At 43.3% G+C, this 7,599-nt stretch overlaps 1 long non-coding RNA gene across 1 annotated transcript; it reads right to left on the bottom strand.

The window, feature by feature from the left end:
- Positions 1–6,464: 6,464 nt before the first annotated feature.
- Positions 6,465–7,599, bottom strand: LOC141172424 (uncharacterized). The gene is made up of 3 exons (XR_012252473.1): positions 7,490–7,599; positions 7,159–7,373; positions 6,465–6,757 (listed from the first exon to the last, which is right to left on the bottom strand). It is a non-coding gene; the product is annotated as an uncharacterized lncRNA (long non-coding RNA).

The following is a 7,599-nucleotide window of genomic DNA, read 5'->3' as shown; positions in this document are numbered from 1 at the left end:
CTCTGTCCCTGACAGCGGCTCCAGCCCGGGGTTCGGAGCAGAGCTTCAGGCATGAGCGGGCAGGTACGGCCTGTATTGCGGCAAGAATATCCAGATGGCTATTCAGCCAGAATTCTGCTAGTGTGCACAGGCCCTAACTCAGTGTGTGGAAGAACAAATAAATACACATAACTACTTACATTCTGGATTTGTTCCTTCTGAGTCTTCAGATTCACTTGATATGTTCTGAGGAATGAAATCTTCATCACTGTCAGAATCAAATACATGTTCCTGCAATTCGGATTCCGATTCATCCTCCGGTATGGATTGCAAAGTAGCCAGAATATCCTGAGGCTTTATCAAATGTCTTCTCTCCATATTCCTCACAAATTCCATAATTCTATATAGTTCCCTGCTGAAAAATAGAAATGAAATGAAAACTAAAAGAAATAATAACTGTTCTGCCACCTTCAAAAGTAGGTGGGCTGAATCAGTTGACAGACAGCTAAACTATTTCATAACAATTCATACCTGTATGAGTCTTCAGAGCTCGTATGTCTGCGTCTGTTCTCTTTGTCTCTTCAGCTCAACTGAAAGTAAAGTTACTATCCAGAATACTGTCTCCTGCTAGGACCTTAGAAAAACACCACCCTTCATTAGCATAAGATAAGAGCCTAGAGTAAACAAGCTATTTTGTTCAGCATTACACAGTAATACAAGCAGGTAAAACACAAGGAAAATGTGAAAAGTTGACATGTAAATTGAACTACATCTATATGAACATCAGGGTAAATAAGACAGTGAAAAAATTATGCACAAAACTTTATAGCAACATTTAGTGACAAAAGGACCTCAAAATATAGTAGGGAGTCAAAATGACTCCCTTCAGTAGTTCTTGGTAAATTTTGAAAAAAACGCGCAAATTTTTCACCAAAATTATTTATTCACACAAAATCTTTTTTCACATCATATTTGAGGAAAAGTCACCGAGTTTCAAGCCGGAATTCTGAAAAATGTAGTCACAGAAGAGAAATAAAAAACGAAAGGAGTCAAAATGACTCCATCAGTAGTTCTAGTGTTAAAGCCCCTTGGAAGAGTGGTGGAGGTCGCAGTAGCTTAAAAAGACGGTTTTAATGCCCCTTGGAAGAGCGGTGGAGGTCGCAGTAGGTTAACAAGACGGTTTTATTGCCCCTTGGAACAGCAGCGGAGGTCGCAGTAGCTTAAAAAGATGGTTTTAATGATCCTTGGAGAAGTGGTGGAGGTCGCAGTTTCTTAACTAGATGGTTTTAATTCCCCTTGGAGTAGTGGTGAAGGTCGCAGTAGCTTAACAAGACAGTTTAATGCCCCTTGGAGAAGTGGTGGAGGTCGCAGTAGCTTAACAAGATGGATTTAATGCCCCTTAGAAAAGCGGTGGAGGTCGCAATCTCTTAAATAGACAGTTTTAATGCCCTTTGGAGAAGTGGTGGAGGTCGCAGTAGCTTAACAAGACGATTTTAATGTCCCTTGGAGAAGTGGTGGAGGTCGCAGTAGCTTAGCAAGACGGTTTTAATGCCCCTTGGAGAAGTGGTGGAGGTCGCAGTAACTTAAAAAGACCGTTTTAATGCCCCTTCGAAAAGTGGTGGAGGTCGCAGTAACTTAGCAAGATGGTTTTAATGCCTCTTGGAAGAGACGTGGAGGTCGTAGTAGCTTAACAAGACGGGTTTAATGCCCCTTGGAGAAGTAGTGGAAGTCGCAGTAGCTTAAGAAGACTGTTTTAATTCCCCTTGGAAGAGCGGTGGAGGTCGCAGTAGCTTAAAAAGACGGTTTTAATGCCCCTTGGAGAAGTGGTGGAGGTCGCTGTATCTTAACAAGACGGTTTTAATGCCCCTTGGAGTAGTGGTGGAGGTCGCTGTAGCTTAACTAGATGGTCTTAATGCCCCTTGGAAGAGCGGTGGAGGCCACAGTAGCTTAAAAAGACGTTTTTACTGACGCTTGGAAAAGTGGTGGAGGTAGCAGTAGCTTAAGAAGATGGTTTTAATGCCCCTTGGAAAAGTGTTGGAGGTTGCAGTAGCTTAACAAGACGATTTTAATGCCCCTGGGAAGAGTGGTGGAGGTCGCAATAGCTTAAAAAGACGGTTTTAATGCCCCTTGGAGAAGTGGTGGAGGTCGCAGTAGCTTAACAAGATGGTTTTAATGCCCCTTAGAAAAGCGGTGGAGGTCGCAATTTCTTAAAAAGACAGTTTTAATGCCCTTTGGAGAAGTGGTGGAGGTCGCAGTAGCTTAACAAGACGGTTTTAATGCCCCTTGGAAGAGACGTGGAGGTCGCAGTAGCTTAACCAGACAATTTAATGCCCCTTGGAGAAGTGGTGTAGGTCGCAGTAGCTTAGCAAGATGGTTTTTGTGCCCTTGGAGAAGTGGTGGAGGTCGCAGTAGTTTAGCAAGACCGTTTTAATTCTCCTTGGAAAAGTGGTGGAGGTCGCAGTAGCTTAACAACACAGTATTAATGCCCCTTGGAAAAGTGGTGGAGGTCGCAGTAGCTTAACAAGACGGTTTTAATGCCCCTTGGAAGAGTGCAGTGGAGGTCGCAGTAGCTTAAAAAGATGATTTTAATGTCTCTTGGAGAAGTGGTGGAGGTCGCAGTAGCTTAATAAGATGGTTTTAATGCCTCTTGGAAGAGACGTAGAGGTCGCAGTAGCTTAACAAGACGGTTTTAATGCCCCGTGGAGGTCGCAGTAGCATAAAAAGATGGTTTAATTCCCCTTGGAAGAGCGGTGGAGGTCGCAGTAGCTTAAATATACGGTTTCAATGCCCCTTGGAAGAGCGGTGGAGGTCGCAGTAGCTTAACAAGACGATTTTAATGCCCCTTGGACGAGCGGTGGAGGTCACAGTAGCTTAACAAGACAATTCTAATGCCCCTTGGAAGAGTGGTGGAGGTCGCAACAGCTTAACAAGACAGTTTAATGCCCCTTGGAGAAGTGGTGGAGGTCGCAGTAGCTTAACAAGATGGTTTTAATGCCCCTTAGAAAAGCGGTGGAGGTCGCAATCTCTTAAAAAGACAGTTTTAATGCCCTTTGGAGAAGTGGTGAAGGTCGCAGTAGCTTAACAAGACGCTTTTAATGCCCCTTGGAAGAGACGTGGAGGTCGCAGTAGCTTAACAAGACGGTTTTAATTCCCCTTGGAAGAGCGGTGGAGGCCGCAGTAGCTTAAAAAGAAGACTTTAATGCCCATTGGAGAAGTGGTGGAGGTCGCAGTAGCTTAGCAAGACGGTTTTAATGACCCTTGTAAAAGTGGTGGAGGTCGCAGTAGCTTAACAAGACCGTTTTAATGCTCCTTGGAAAAGTGGTGGAGGTCGCAGTAGCTTAACAAGACGGTATTAATGCACCTTGGAAAAGTGGTGGAGGCCGCAGTAGCTTAACAAGACAGTTTTAATGTCCCTTGGAAGAGTGCGGTAGAGGTCGCAGTAGCTTAAAAAGACAATTTTAATGCCCCTTGGAGAAATGGTGGAGGTCGCAGTAGCTTAATAAGATGGCTTTATTACCTCTTGGAAAAGACGTGGAGGTCGCAGTAGCTTAACAAGACGGTTTTAATGTCCCGTGGAGGTCGCAGTAGCTTAAAAATTCGGTTTTAATGCCCCTTGGAAGAGCGGTGGAGGTCGCAGTAGCTTAACAAGACGATTTTAATGCCCCTTGGAAGAGAGATGGAGGTCGCAGTAGCTTCAAGATACGGTTTTAATGCCCCTTGGAAGAGCGGTGGAGGTAGCAGAAGCTTAAAAAGACAGTTTTAATGCCCCTTGGAGTAGTGGTGGATGTCGCAGTAGCTTAACAAGACGCTTTTAATGCCCCTTAGAAGAGACGTGGAGGTTGCAGTAGCTTAACAAGACATTTTTAATGCCCCTTGGAAGAGCGGTGGAGGTCGCAGTAGCCTAAATAGACGGTTTTAATGCCCCTTGGAGAAGTGGTGGAGGTCGCAGTAGCTTAACAAGACTGTTTTAATGCCCCTTGGAGAAGTGGTGGAGGTCGCAGTAGCTTAACAAGATGGTTTTAATGCCCCTTTGAAGAGCGGTGGAGGACGCAGTAGCTTAAATAGACGGTTTTAATTCCCCTTGGAAGAGCGGTGGAGGTCGCAATAGCTTAAAAATATATTTTTAATGCCCCTTGGAGAAGTGGTGGAGGTCGCAGTAGCTTAAAAAGACGGTTTTAATGCCCCTTGAAGAAGTGGTGGAGGTCGCAGTAGCTTAACAAGACGGTTTTAATGCCCCTTAGAAAAGTGGTGGATGTCGCAGTATCTTAACAAGACTGTTTTAATGCACCTTGGAAGAGCGGTGGAGGTCATAGTAGCTTAAAAAGACGGCTTTAATTCCCCTTGGAGAAGTGGTGGAGGTCGCAGTAGCTTAGCAAGATGGTTTTAATGCCTCTTTGAAGAGACGTGGAGGTCGCAGTAACTTAACAAGATAGTTTTAGTGCCCCATGGAGGTCGCAGTAGCTTAAAAAGATGGTTTAATGCCCCTTGGAAGAGCAGTGGAGGTCTCAGTAGGTTAAAAGGACAGTTTTAATGCCCCTTGGAGAAGTAGTGGAGGTCGCAGTAGCTTAACAAGACGGTTTTAATGCCCCTTGAAAGAGCGATGGAGGCCGCAGTAGCTTAAAAAGACTGTTTTAATGCCCCTTGGAAGAGCGGTGGAGATCGCAGTAGCATAAAAAGACGGTTTTAATGCCCCTTGGAGAAGTGGTGGAGGTCGCAGTATCTTAACAAGGCAGTTTTAATGCCCCTTGGAAGAGACGTGGAGGTCGCAGAAGCTCAACAAGATGGTTTTAACACTAGGACTACTGGACTCATGACCCCGCCTAGAACTACTGAAAGGAGTCATTTTGACTCCTTGCTTGTTTTCGTTTATTTTTAGAGTTTCATTTGTGGTTATTTATTAATAATTATATTTTTTGTAATGTATTATTATTGTGAGATCCAACAGTAATGCTTTTGATTGTTTTTTTTCTGCTTTTCTTATTTTTCTACAGAAAATAACAATAATTATAATAGACGTTTTTCAAACATTTTTTTTCATTCAAGTGCACACATATAAACAACAACTGAAGAACAAAAAGCAGAGAAAATGTAGGTGGAGGAGCATAAAAATGAAAATATGGCACAGAATTCACCTTCTAAATATTTGGTGTTTCGCATTTTAGGCATTGCCTTTGATTTATGCCTTTGCCCACACAAAGACTTACCACAAGTCTTACAATTTCCGACAGATCTATTTTTCTTGCACTTTTCTTTGATCTGGCAAAATTTTGTTTGAACCATCACTTCTGAGCATGTAGAAACTTGGGACGTGGAACCCTTTTCCCTATCTGTGACATAAGGACCACTCAACTCTCTCACAAGCGTTTGCAAAAATGCCTTGCGTGACATTTTTTGGTGGGTAATCTCCTTGAATATTATCCATGCATTTAAACCCGCAAAGTCTAAGGCATTTTCAAATGCATGAACAGGCCATCTCCTTGTGCATGTTCGTGTGGTATATTTTCGTGCCATCTGATCCACTACATCTACTCCATATTTTGTTTCATTGTAAAACTTTACCGTTTCTGGAGTTTTTTAGCGGAATCAGACGCAACAACAACATCTGGATGGACGGAACTCAAAATGACAACATTTTTGTTGGGCTTTCCTTGATATACTGTAAGTGTAAAATTGTCTTCATTTCTAAACACTTTAGTGTTGTACAATTCCTCTTTCATGGATTTTATTTCTTTAGGCACTTCTCACCTTATCTTGTTCAGTGTTCCCACGATGGTTGTTCCTTTGCTTTTTAGCTGTTTAGCTAATTTTACTGAAGTAAAATAATTATCGGTTGTAACATTGCGACCTTTTTTCAAAAACGGGTCCAATAACTTCATTACCACATGGTCAGCTAAACGGTCCTCAGCACGGCGTGTGTCATCTTTGCCTAGATAAGGGAAGCCATTTGCCAGATATTTGCTCCTCTTATCAACAGCTAGCCAATATTTGTGGCCATATTTATCTGGTTTGGAAGGCATGTACTGCGTGAATGGACACCTAGTTTTGCTTGGGAAAAGTTGCTCATCCACCGTTATGTATGGGCCAGGTTTGTAACACGCAATACAATTTTCAATAAACCTGTCCCACACAGTAGAAAATAGAGCAAACTTGTCCGTTTGCAGTCTCTCCGATCGAGTAGATTTCTCATCAAATCTGAGAAACCTCATAATTTCAACAAAGCGGTCCCTAGACATTGTCGCTTTGCAAAACGGTATTCCCCAGTCATTACACCAAGTACTGCTAATCGAGTGACGGTTCGTGCCAGATATTCCACGAGCATAGAATATCGCAATGAATGCATCTAGCTCCTCATCAGATAGAGTAAACTGTAAATTATTGTTCCTGCATGCTTCTGCAAGCGTACAGTTTTTTATATGTGTCAATATATATGAATCAAAAAATAAACGCCATGCGCTCAAAGGACTATCGATAATGATATTTCTTCTGGTGTATCCTGTAGGGCCAGGTGCTTCTCGAAGAATATTTTGGCTGTCACGCCTACCAGGCAAGTGTTCTCCAATTTCAACAGGTTTCCATTGAATACCATCCGCTGAAACTAGTATTCCTTCAGATTCGCCTTCTCTGGTGTTTGTTGTTGCATTACCTTCGCCGCCATCGTTATCTGTTGTTCTTTCATTTCTGGGACGTTTTGCTGATTTTTTCTGTCCACGACCAGGAGGATGGTCACGAGGCAACATAACTGCATGAGCCCGATCCCCAGTTGATGTGCTTGGAATATCTGGAAAAAAGTTGATGAATATTTAGAATTTTTGTTTTGTAAGGGTCCGTGCACACTGGCTGGATTAGCGGCGGAATATCCGACCGGATATTCTCACCACAATCCGGCCCGTACCTGCCCGCTCAGGTACAGAGCGGAGTTTCATACCTGAAGCTCCGCTCCGAACCCCGGGCTGGAGCCGCTGTCTGGGACGGAGCCGTGCTCTCGCGTAAGCAAGCGCTGCTCTGTCCCTGACAGCGGCTCCAGCCCGGGGTTCGGAGCGGAGCTTCAGGCATGAGCGGGCAGGTACGGCCTGTATTGCGGCAAGAATATCCAGATGGCTATTCAGCCAGAATTCTGCTAGTGTGCACAGGCCCTAACTCAGTGTGTGGAAGAACAAATAAATACACATAACTACTTACCTTCTGGATTTGTTCCTTCTGAGTCTTCAGATTCACTTGATATGTTCTGAGGAATGAAATCTTCATCACTGTCAGAATCAAATACATGTTCCTGCAATTCGGATTCCGATTCATCCTCCGGTATGGATTGCAAAGTAGCCAGAATATCCTGAGGCTTTATCAAATGTCTTCTCTCCATATTCCTCACAAATTCCATAATTCTATATAGTTCCCTGCTGAAAAATAGAAATGAAATGAAAACTAAAAGAAATAATAACTGTTCTGCCACCTTCAAAAGTAGGTGGGCTGAATCAGTTGACAGACAGCTAAACTATTTCATAACAATTCATACCTGTATGAGTCTTCAGAGCTCGTATGTCTGCGTCTGTTCTCTTTGTCTCTTCAGCTGAACTGAAAGTAAAGTTACTATCCAGAATACTGTCTCCTGCTAGGACCTTAGAA

The sequence above is a fragment of the Phyllobates terribilis genome, unplaced genomic scaffold, assembly GCF_046119375.1.
Source record: "Phyllobates terribilis strain yellow unplaced genomic scaffold, ASM4611937v1 Scaffold_1__5_contigs__length_1240528914, whole genome shotgun sequence".
NCBI classification, from domain to species: Eukaryota; Metazoa; Chordata; class Amphibia; order Anura; family Dendrobatidae; genus Phyllobates; species Phyllobates terribilis.
The sequence above is the reverse complement of the archived record's forward strand: the minus strand, read 5'-3'. Positions and strand labels throughout refer to the sequence as shown.